Raw genomic sequence first — 8062 nt, 5'->3', positions numbered from 1 at the left:
TTGTTGGTTAGTTGCGATCAAACGTGTGTACATGCAGTTTATCAAATGGTTGTGCAGTGTGTTGCGTGGACATGCTAATCATTATATTGGGTACATCTCTCTGCACGCACATGCACACACACTCTGCTACAAGATGGTTTTTGTGGAGCTGAACATGCCCACTGAAGTATCCTAATCTCACTGGTGAGACAACTACCATATGTTAGTTGGATCTGTCCTAGATCTTTGTAACTGAAATACCTGACTGACCTTTCCTTGAGTGCCACAGGAAAAAACCCTGCTGAATCATATTTATCTTAGCTACTGTCCCCACAGCCAAAAGGGAGATATTGATCCTTTGAGTTGCTTTTGGAGTTTAGAGACATACACACATGCCTATTTTTTATGAAGACTATTTTTAACTAAAAATATGTTGATTCTGAAATATGAATTAGTTTTCTATTTTAGGCCAAGATGGAGCTATACTTGCTTTCAACAATTAAAAAAAAGAATTGTATTTCATAAAATAAGTCATGCTATATATTTTTAGTTAAAGATAATCATATCTTCCATAGGGAAAGCATGTGCAGTTCCTGGTGGATTTATGGGAAGAGAGAAAGTTGGGGACCAATAAGATGGGAAGTCCCAGGGAGTCTAGTGGGAGGACAAAGGATATGCCATCTAGAAGTAACAGATGATAGTAGGCTACTGCAAAACAACAGGGACGATGTTAGGGGTTGCCAAACAGAGCCTGTTCTAAGGAATATTATAGGAGAACTAGGGATATGGTAGATGTATCCAAGTCCAGAGTTTGGGCAAGCATTAGAGCTTTTGACTATTTATTGACACTGAATTTCAAACTTTTATCTTTCCCTTCTTCCCCCAAGAATCATAAGTTTTTACAGTGTTAGTATTGGTTTTGAGAGGGCTCCTACATACTTCCATGCTTTGTGTTTCTACAGTGTTTTAAATATTTTGGCTTTAGTAGGTATATTTAATTCTCTGCATCATTTAAAAAAAAATCTTGATTTCACTTAGTATTAAAGTGAACACACATAAAAAACTTTGAATATTGCTTTTAAATAAAAGCACACTGCCCTCCTTTATACCTGTATTATTTTAGACCTGGAAATATCCAAAACTAGCCTGTTTTCCCCATGTATAATTTGAAAGTCTTTCTCTGACCCAAAAGAAACATTGAACTTGTAAAGTTCAGTAAATGTGGCTGGTGACTTTGCCCAAGCCGCTGTCTCCAAGGCTAAAAAGGACTGAGTCTGCTGAGGAGAACAAGGTACTTTGCCACACGAGGTGGCAGAAGTGGAATAGTGAGTGAGTAAGGCTCAGTGGCAAGCCATCTCAGGGCAGGGTTTTAAAAAAAAAAAAAAAAAAATCGAGGATGTAGCAAAGGCGTTGGTACAGGCCACTGCGGCCGAACAAGAAGCTACCAGGGTACAGATGGTGACCCACCAAGAGGCAGTAAGAGTCCAACAGGAGACTAACCAATTATTGATGAACCAAGATCGAGCCACTCTGGCTGAAGTAGAGAACCAGTTGAAATGTGAGAAACCCACTCCTGGGCTGTTCACGCACAGCCTCTGGCATGTAAGCTGCTCCTTGGATTGTACAACCAAATAACACTAGCCGGTATCTCCGGTCCCAGACACAACCCTGGGAACCTCTGTCTTGCAGTGTCCAGTTATGCCCGCTGGACGCTGCAAGCTCATATGAGTTTGTCAATATAACACAGACATTGATATGCACCAGGCTTGTTATCCCAAGGGGAGTCTCTCATATGCTTCAAACCAAATGCACTGCTTTAGATAGAATAAACAAACAGATTTATTAACTACAAAGATAGATTTTAAGTGATTATAAGTCAAAGCATAACATGTTGGATTTGGTCAAATGAAATAAAAGCAGAACGCATTCTAAGCTGATCTTAATGCTTTCAATGCCCTTACAAACTTAGATGCTTCTCTCCACAGGCTGGCTGGTTGTCCTTCAGCCAGGCTCTTCTCTTTGATCCGTGCTTCAGTCGCTTGGTGGCGATGTCTGTAGATGGAGGTGGAAGAGAGAGGAACAGCATGGCAAACGTCTCTCCCTTTTATCATGTTTTTTCTTCTCTTTTGGCTTCGTGCCCCCCCCCCCTCGGAGTCAGGTGAGCATTACCTCATCGTAGTGCCTGTCGGACCAAGGAAAAGGGGGTGACTCACTCGAGAGCCAACAGATCCTTTGTTGCTTCCTAGACCAGTGTCCTTTGTTCCTGTGAGGCTGGGCTGGGTTTGTCCCATACGTGCCCTGATGACGTGTGAACTGCCCCTCTACTCTTGGAGAGTTTTTGCCTGAGCTTATTTTAAGCCATGAAGACACATTTTCAGCCTAATAACAATATACATGAAATTACAACCTATAACATCACTATAATAACAATGCTCCGTGCATCATGAGCCTTCCGAAGACAGACGACACGACAAACTTTGCATTAGATACCACACAATCATTTTATAAGGATGAACATGGTGGTGTGGGGTGTTCCCATGAGGTACAGAACGTCACACCTATATTGTAAGGTAATATTTGAGCGGTTATATTGTGAGCCTCTGAGATTATGTAAATCACCAGACAGAAGAGGGACATTAATTAAAGTGAGGTACTGATATGCAATGGAAGGTGTTACGTCCTGCCCAACAGGAAAGGTCCATTGACACCAGACATAGATACTGTGGGGCATTAAAGAGGACAAACGATGTGTGTTCTACCCTCCCCCATGAAGACGAGTCTTGTGAGTGGATTCCTCCTGTCGGGAGTTTGCAGCTCAGGGCATGTAGCAGGAGAGAGAGAAAAAAACCCTAACCTGAAGGAACTGATTAATCTCTGTGCTTGGACTCAGGGGAAGTGGGGATGGGGATTTTCTAGGCATAAACAAGAGATCCCCAGTTGCTTAGCCTGAGTTAGCCCTAAAGGACATATAGAGCTCGCTGAATATAGAGGCTTCTATTGCCTTTTGAAACTTAAATTGTAACTCCATTTGTGTACACGTTTACCTGCTTTAACCTTGTAAATAACACTCTAATTTCCTAGTTAATGAATCTTTATATTCATTGTCTTTGATGTGAGATCTAAGGTGCAATTGACTGGGGTACGTGACTGCTCCTTTGGAGCTAGGAGTAACCTGAATGTTGCTGTGATTCTTGGTGTTAGTGGCCAGGTGTCACAAACATACGCTCCCCTGGGTAGCGAGATAGATTGGCATACACAAGTAGACTGTCCGTGACTCCACGGTTAGGCTGTTACAGTGCATGCAGTGTTTCCACTTGGTAATTGGTTGGTGAATTCTAAGGTGATGTCTACACTGCTGTGGTAAGTTGACCTAAGTTACACAACTCCAGCTACGTGAATAACCCTGGGCCTGAGCGCGAAGCCACCGCCTGCTTTTCAGCCTTCCCCGGCTTCCCGAGCGAACAGCTGATTCACGGGAGGTCGGAGAAGCAGGGCGGGACGGCGCGTTCAGGGGAGGAGGCGGAGGCGGAGTGGAGGTGAGCTGGGGCTGGGCGGGGAGCTGCCGGTGGGGGCTCTGCACCCACCAAATTTTCCCCGTGGGGGCTCCAGCCCCGGAGCACCCACAGAGTTGGTGCCTAAGGCGCCACTTTTGATGTGATCAGTAGGGGTAGCAGCCGCTTCCCCTGCTCGCCCTCAGCTATGCTACCCCACCCTTGGGAGCCAGAGGGACCTGCCGGATGCTTCCCGGGAGCTGCCCCAGGTAAGTGCCGCTGGGACTCCCCAGCTTGCCCCCTGGTAGGTCCCTCTGGCTCTTAGGGGCGGGGTGGGGTGGGCACCCACAACGGTGGCCCACGAGACCCTCCTGCCCGGTTCTGGGGGGCGGACAGGGGAAGGGGTTGGATGAGGCAGAGGTCCTGGGAGGGGCATCAAGGAACGCGGGGTTTGGATGGGGCAGGACCCCCTCATGTGGTGAGGAGGAAACCGGTTGCTAAGATTTTGGCAGCTCATCACTGGGTATGTGCCCTGTTTCTTAAGTCTGCCCTGAGGTTGGTACATTCTTTGAGTCACTACAGGCCGTGTTACACACACTATGTACACTTTTACTCTGCTGTGTGCGCTAATGTCTTTTCCTTCCCATGGACGAAATTTTTAGGTAGATTTTCTATGGGGGGTAGGGAAAAAAAAACACCTCACTTTTGGTTGCTCAGATTTTATTGGGGATTTTGTACACTTCCATTTAATGTAAGTTTTCATTTATAAGTTGCCAGTAGGATTTGAGTGGTCACAGTTCTGGATGCGAACATGAGATGATATATCCGGATACACACTCTGCATTGGCAGCATTACTCCAATTTTAGATCCCTTCCTGATCCAGCCTCTGCTTCTCAATGGCCTGATAAAGGCCAGTTTTATGCAAGAACCTTTAGGGGAGGATAAAGAAAGAGTCAACGTTCTGATAGACATCAGATCCTCTTGGCTATGTCTACTCCGGCAGCATACATAAAATTAAGATTTTCAGGGTTGGTATTTTTGAGGGATGGCGGGAAAGACTTTTCCCCCCCTTAAATTAACCATGGCATACTTCAAGCTCCTTGTTCTCATACTACTTTCCCCTTTCTACAAGGTTGTCCTTACTTTAGGTCCTCATTTTGTTCCATCATCTAAGTGTGTGGAGATCTATAGGGGGAAAGGGGTGTATTCTGGTCCTGTTGATGGAGACGTTGTACTGTTTTAAGGGTGAATGAGTTGTACTTGGATTTGAATACAGGACAGACAGTTCTGAGTGAAACATGGGCCTTGGCCTACTCTATAGTTATGCTTTGCTTAGCTTTTAACTTTTGTGTAGATTGTTCTTCTTCCATAGGTCTACAATTGCCTAGAAAAGTAAAATTATTTAATGACCAGTATTTAAAGTTTATCAAAGACTTTTATCTATGGTAGCTCAGTTACCTGTTTTTACTTCACTGAGTAAGATTCCATCATCAATGGCATTATTATTTCCAAAGGGTTTAATGCATCTCACAATCAGGCCACTAAAAGGAGCATACACTCCTGATCCATCCTGGCATTTAACGATCACTGCTAGGTGCTTTCTGCCATTTCTGAAAATATGGACATATGTAAGTAATGACACTACTTATTGACATGTTCTCCAGCCATAAAGCCTGTTACAATGTACCAGGTAGATTCTTTAAAGCAAAATGAACTAGCTTTTGCTTATTTACACTTAAAATTTGTATTTCTGTAATGGAAGTAGAAAAGTTTGAAGTTTCAATCTAGGTTTAAATTATTGCAAAACTCTCAACTGCTAAGCAGAGCTGGTAAAAAATGGATTTTATTATGAATTGTTTTTAAATGTTCCCTCAATCTTTGTGTGTGGCATTTTCCCAGCTTTCTAAACAAAGAAAAAAAGAAACTCCTAAACTGAAATATTTTCCTCTGTCAAAACTGAAAAAAAGCAAAACAAACAAACAAAAATCACACTTTGGAGATTTTGTTTCTCAGCGAAAATCCAGGAAAAAAAATCTATGAACAAAATGGAAATTTTCTTTCGCTTGTGTTAGGGGTGAGGCAAAGAAATCTTTCATTAAAACAAACAAAAATATTTTATGGAAAGTTGACCATCTCGGCCGTTAGCACCATGAAATTAGAGATTTTAGCTGTCTGTCCACTCACATATGAAGCTAAAAAGAACACTTGAAGTGAGACCTTTCACTGGTGTAAATGCAATGAGGAACTTAATTGAAGCTATCCTGATTTACACTGTCTGATCATCTCACCCATGAGCTGGGAGATTGAGGTGACTCAGCTGATTGGAAGTGAGATTACAGACCATATCATTTTTACTAACTGGTTCAGTTCTGCCCCAGATCTATAGCAACAGTCAACAGAAAAGGGAAATTATCTAGTGGTTCCAGACCAGATCCTACTGGGCAAGTGTCCGGTCCCTATCACAAAAATAAACTGAAGTGGCACTAAAGTAGTTTGGGACAATTGTTTGACAGCCTCATCAATGAAAGCCAATGAATGAATGAATCTGAAGACAACTTCTACTCCCATTCTACCAGATGAGGGCTACTGCACATTGGAAGGACATTCACTCTGTTCTTTAGTCAATTGCTTTGCAGTGTTATTCTAACACTTCAAAAGCCTTAAATGCTTGGAAAAGACGGCTAAGCTCGCTAGTCTATTTTGTTCTCTATTAGCATTCTTATTATTTAAGCAACAATGAACAACCCCAAAAACCCTGTGTCCAAATTATACTACCTTGGAGGTCCACAATATCCACAGCGATACTTATCAGAGCCCCTTATGCTGTTCCAAGGATTCCCATTGGAGATTTGTGCCCATTGTCCTGCAGCAACTTAAGAAGAAATGGAATGCACAAAAGTAAGTGCATTTTCTATTTTTGTACAGGACAGAATGTTGCATATTAAATATTTTCTGTGCAAATAATTGATTAAAAATAAGAAATTGAAATTCATTAGTGATCTGTTAGTGTCACTTTCCAATACACATTGTGTGTCTTGCACAAAACAGTGGCTCTTTCTTTAACTTAGTGGAAGCAGATGTATTTGTCTTAAGTGGAATACACAGTTCAGAAGACAAGACTTTGATTTTTTTATTTATTTAGTTATTCTTACACCTAAAAAAAATGACACCAACAAGTTTCTTTATAGACTCCTAAAAAGATTACCGTGCTTCACTGTTGCCTCCTTAACTAACTTTTTATTGTTTTGTACAGCACTGGTACAATGGAATCCTGGTCCATTACTACGGCTCCTAGCTGCTACCTCAATACAAATAATTAACTTAGGCTAAGGGTCAGATGCCTTCAGTGGAAATGTATTGATGTTAATCAAGGATCTAAGGACCTGATTTAGCTCTGAAATAGAAGAATATATAATGGGGGAGGTTATAGATGTTGGGTTTTCATCATGCTGACCTTCAGAAGAGTGCTTCACAAAACATTTTATGGCTGTTTGCTAGTTTTCAACCCTAGTTTTCACAATGAGGCTTTATCTGTGCTAGATTTTTCTTAAAATTTCCTACAGTTACTACTACTGTTGGAAACAGCAAAAAAGCTAGTGTAGACTGATCACTGGTCTTCCAACCATCCTGTTATCCAACTTTGCCAAGGGCAGCTCTAGCCACAGTGTGATTAAAATGCAATGCAGCTATTGTTGAACCCCCCTGATTCTACTACTGGAATTTCTCCTGGGTTCACTGTAGGAAATTTACAGAAAGACCTTGTGTGGACTAGGCTAGAGATTTTGGGCCTGATTCTGATTTCATTCTGGTTATAAATCAATTAAGTTAAACTGGAGTGAGATCAGAACTGGGTCATTTCTCTAAATCTCAAGAGTTTCTCAATGTGATTTTTATCTAACAGCATAGCTATTATGTTGCATAGCTAATAACTTGGATGGTTGTATATACCTGTATTCTTAGGTCTCAAAAACTAATTTACATTCTTTAAACCACTTAGTGTATCAAATCACTAACTCCATATCACTGACACACGTTTTTTATTTTCTCAGATAATAGATTTTTAAAACATTGTATTTTACATTAACTCTTCATAAAATAAATACTCCAGGATAGATTTCCCTACAAGAATATTTAGTTAATAGTAAACCTGATGCACTTCTACTACAAAGTCTGTTTTGAAATAAAAGCATCAAGAAAATGTATGACATAATCTTAATTTACCAGAGGAAACCAAACCAGCAAAAACAATCATTTTGAGTGTGAGCATTTTGCACCTGTTTCACCAGAGTTCTCTATCAAATCAAAGTTATAATGTATAGTCTTTTTGCTATTTGTGTGTTCTACAAAGGCTGTTTGTCTTCCCAGCCAATCAGACTTGAGTAGAGTATTGAAACGATATAAGGCAGTATTCTCAGATTAGGCAATTAGGATGTTAACAGAAAATACAACTGTTGAAAGTCAAGTGCAATAGTTACCTACTTGCCACATAAAATCAGACAAATGAAACAGCCTGAGAAATTGCACAGCTTGTGATGAGGGGCTGTAACTGTGCCAAGAGAGGTGGCAGAAAGGGGAGTGGAACTCAGAAAGT

Source organism: Caretta caretta, chromosome 8 (genome assembly GCF_965140235.1).
Source record: "Caretta caretta isolate rCarCar2 chromosome 8, rCarCar1.hap1, whole genome shotgun sequence".
NCBI classification, from domain to species: Eukaryota; Metazoa; Chordata; order Testudines; family Cheloniidae; genus Caretta; species Caretta caretta.
The sequence above is the reverse complement of the archived record's forward strand: the minus strand, read 5'-3'. Positions refer to the sequence as shown.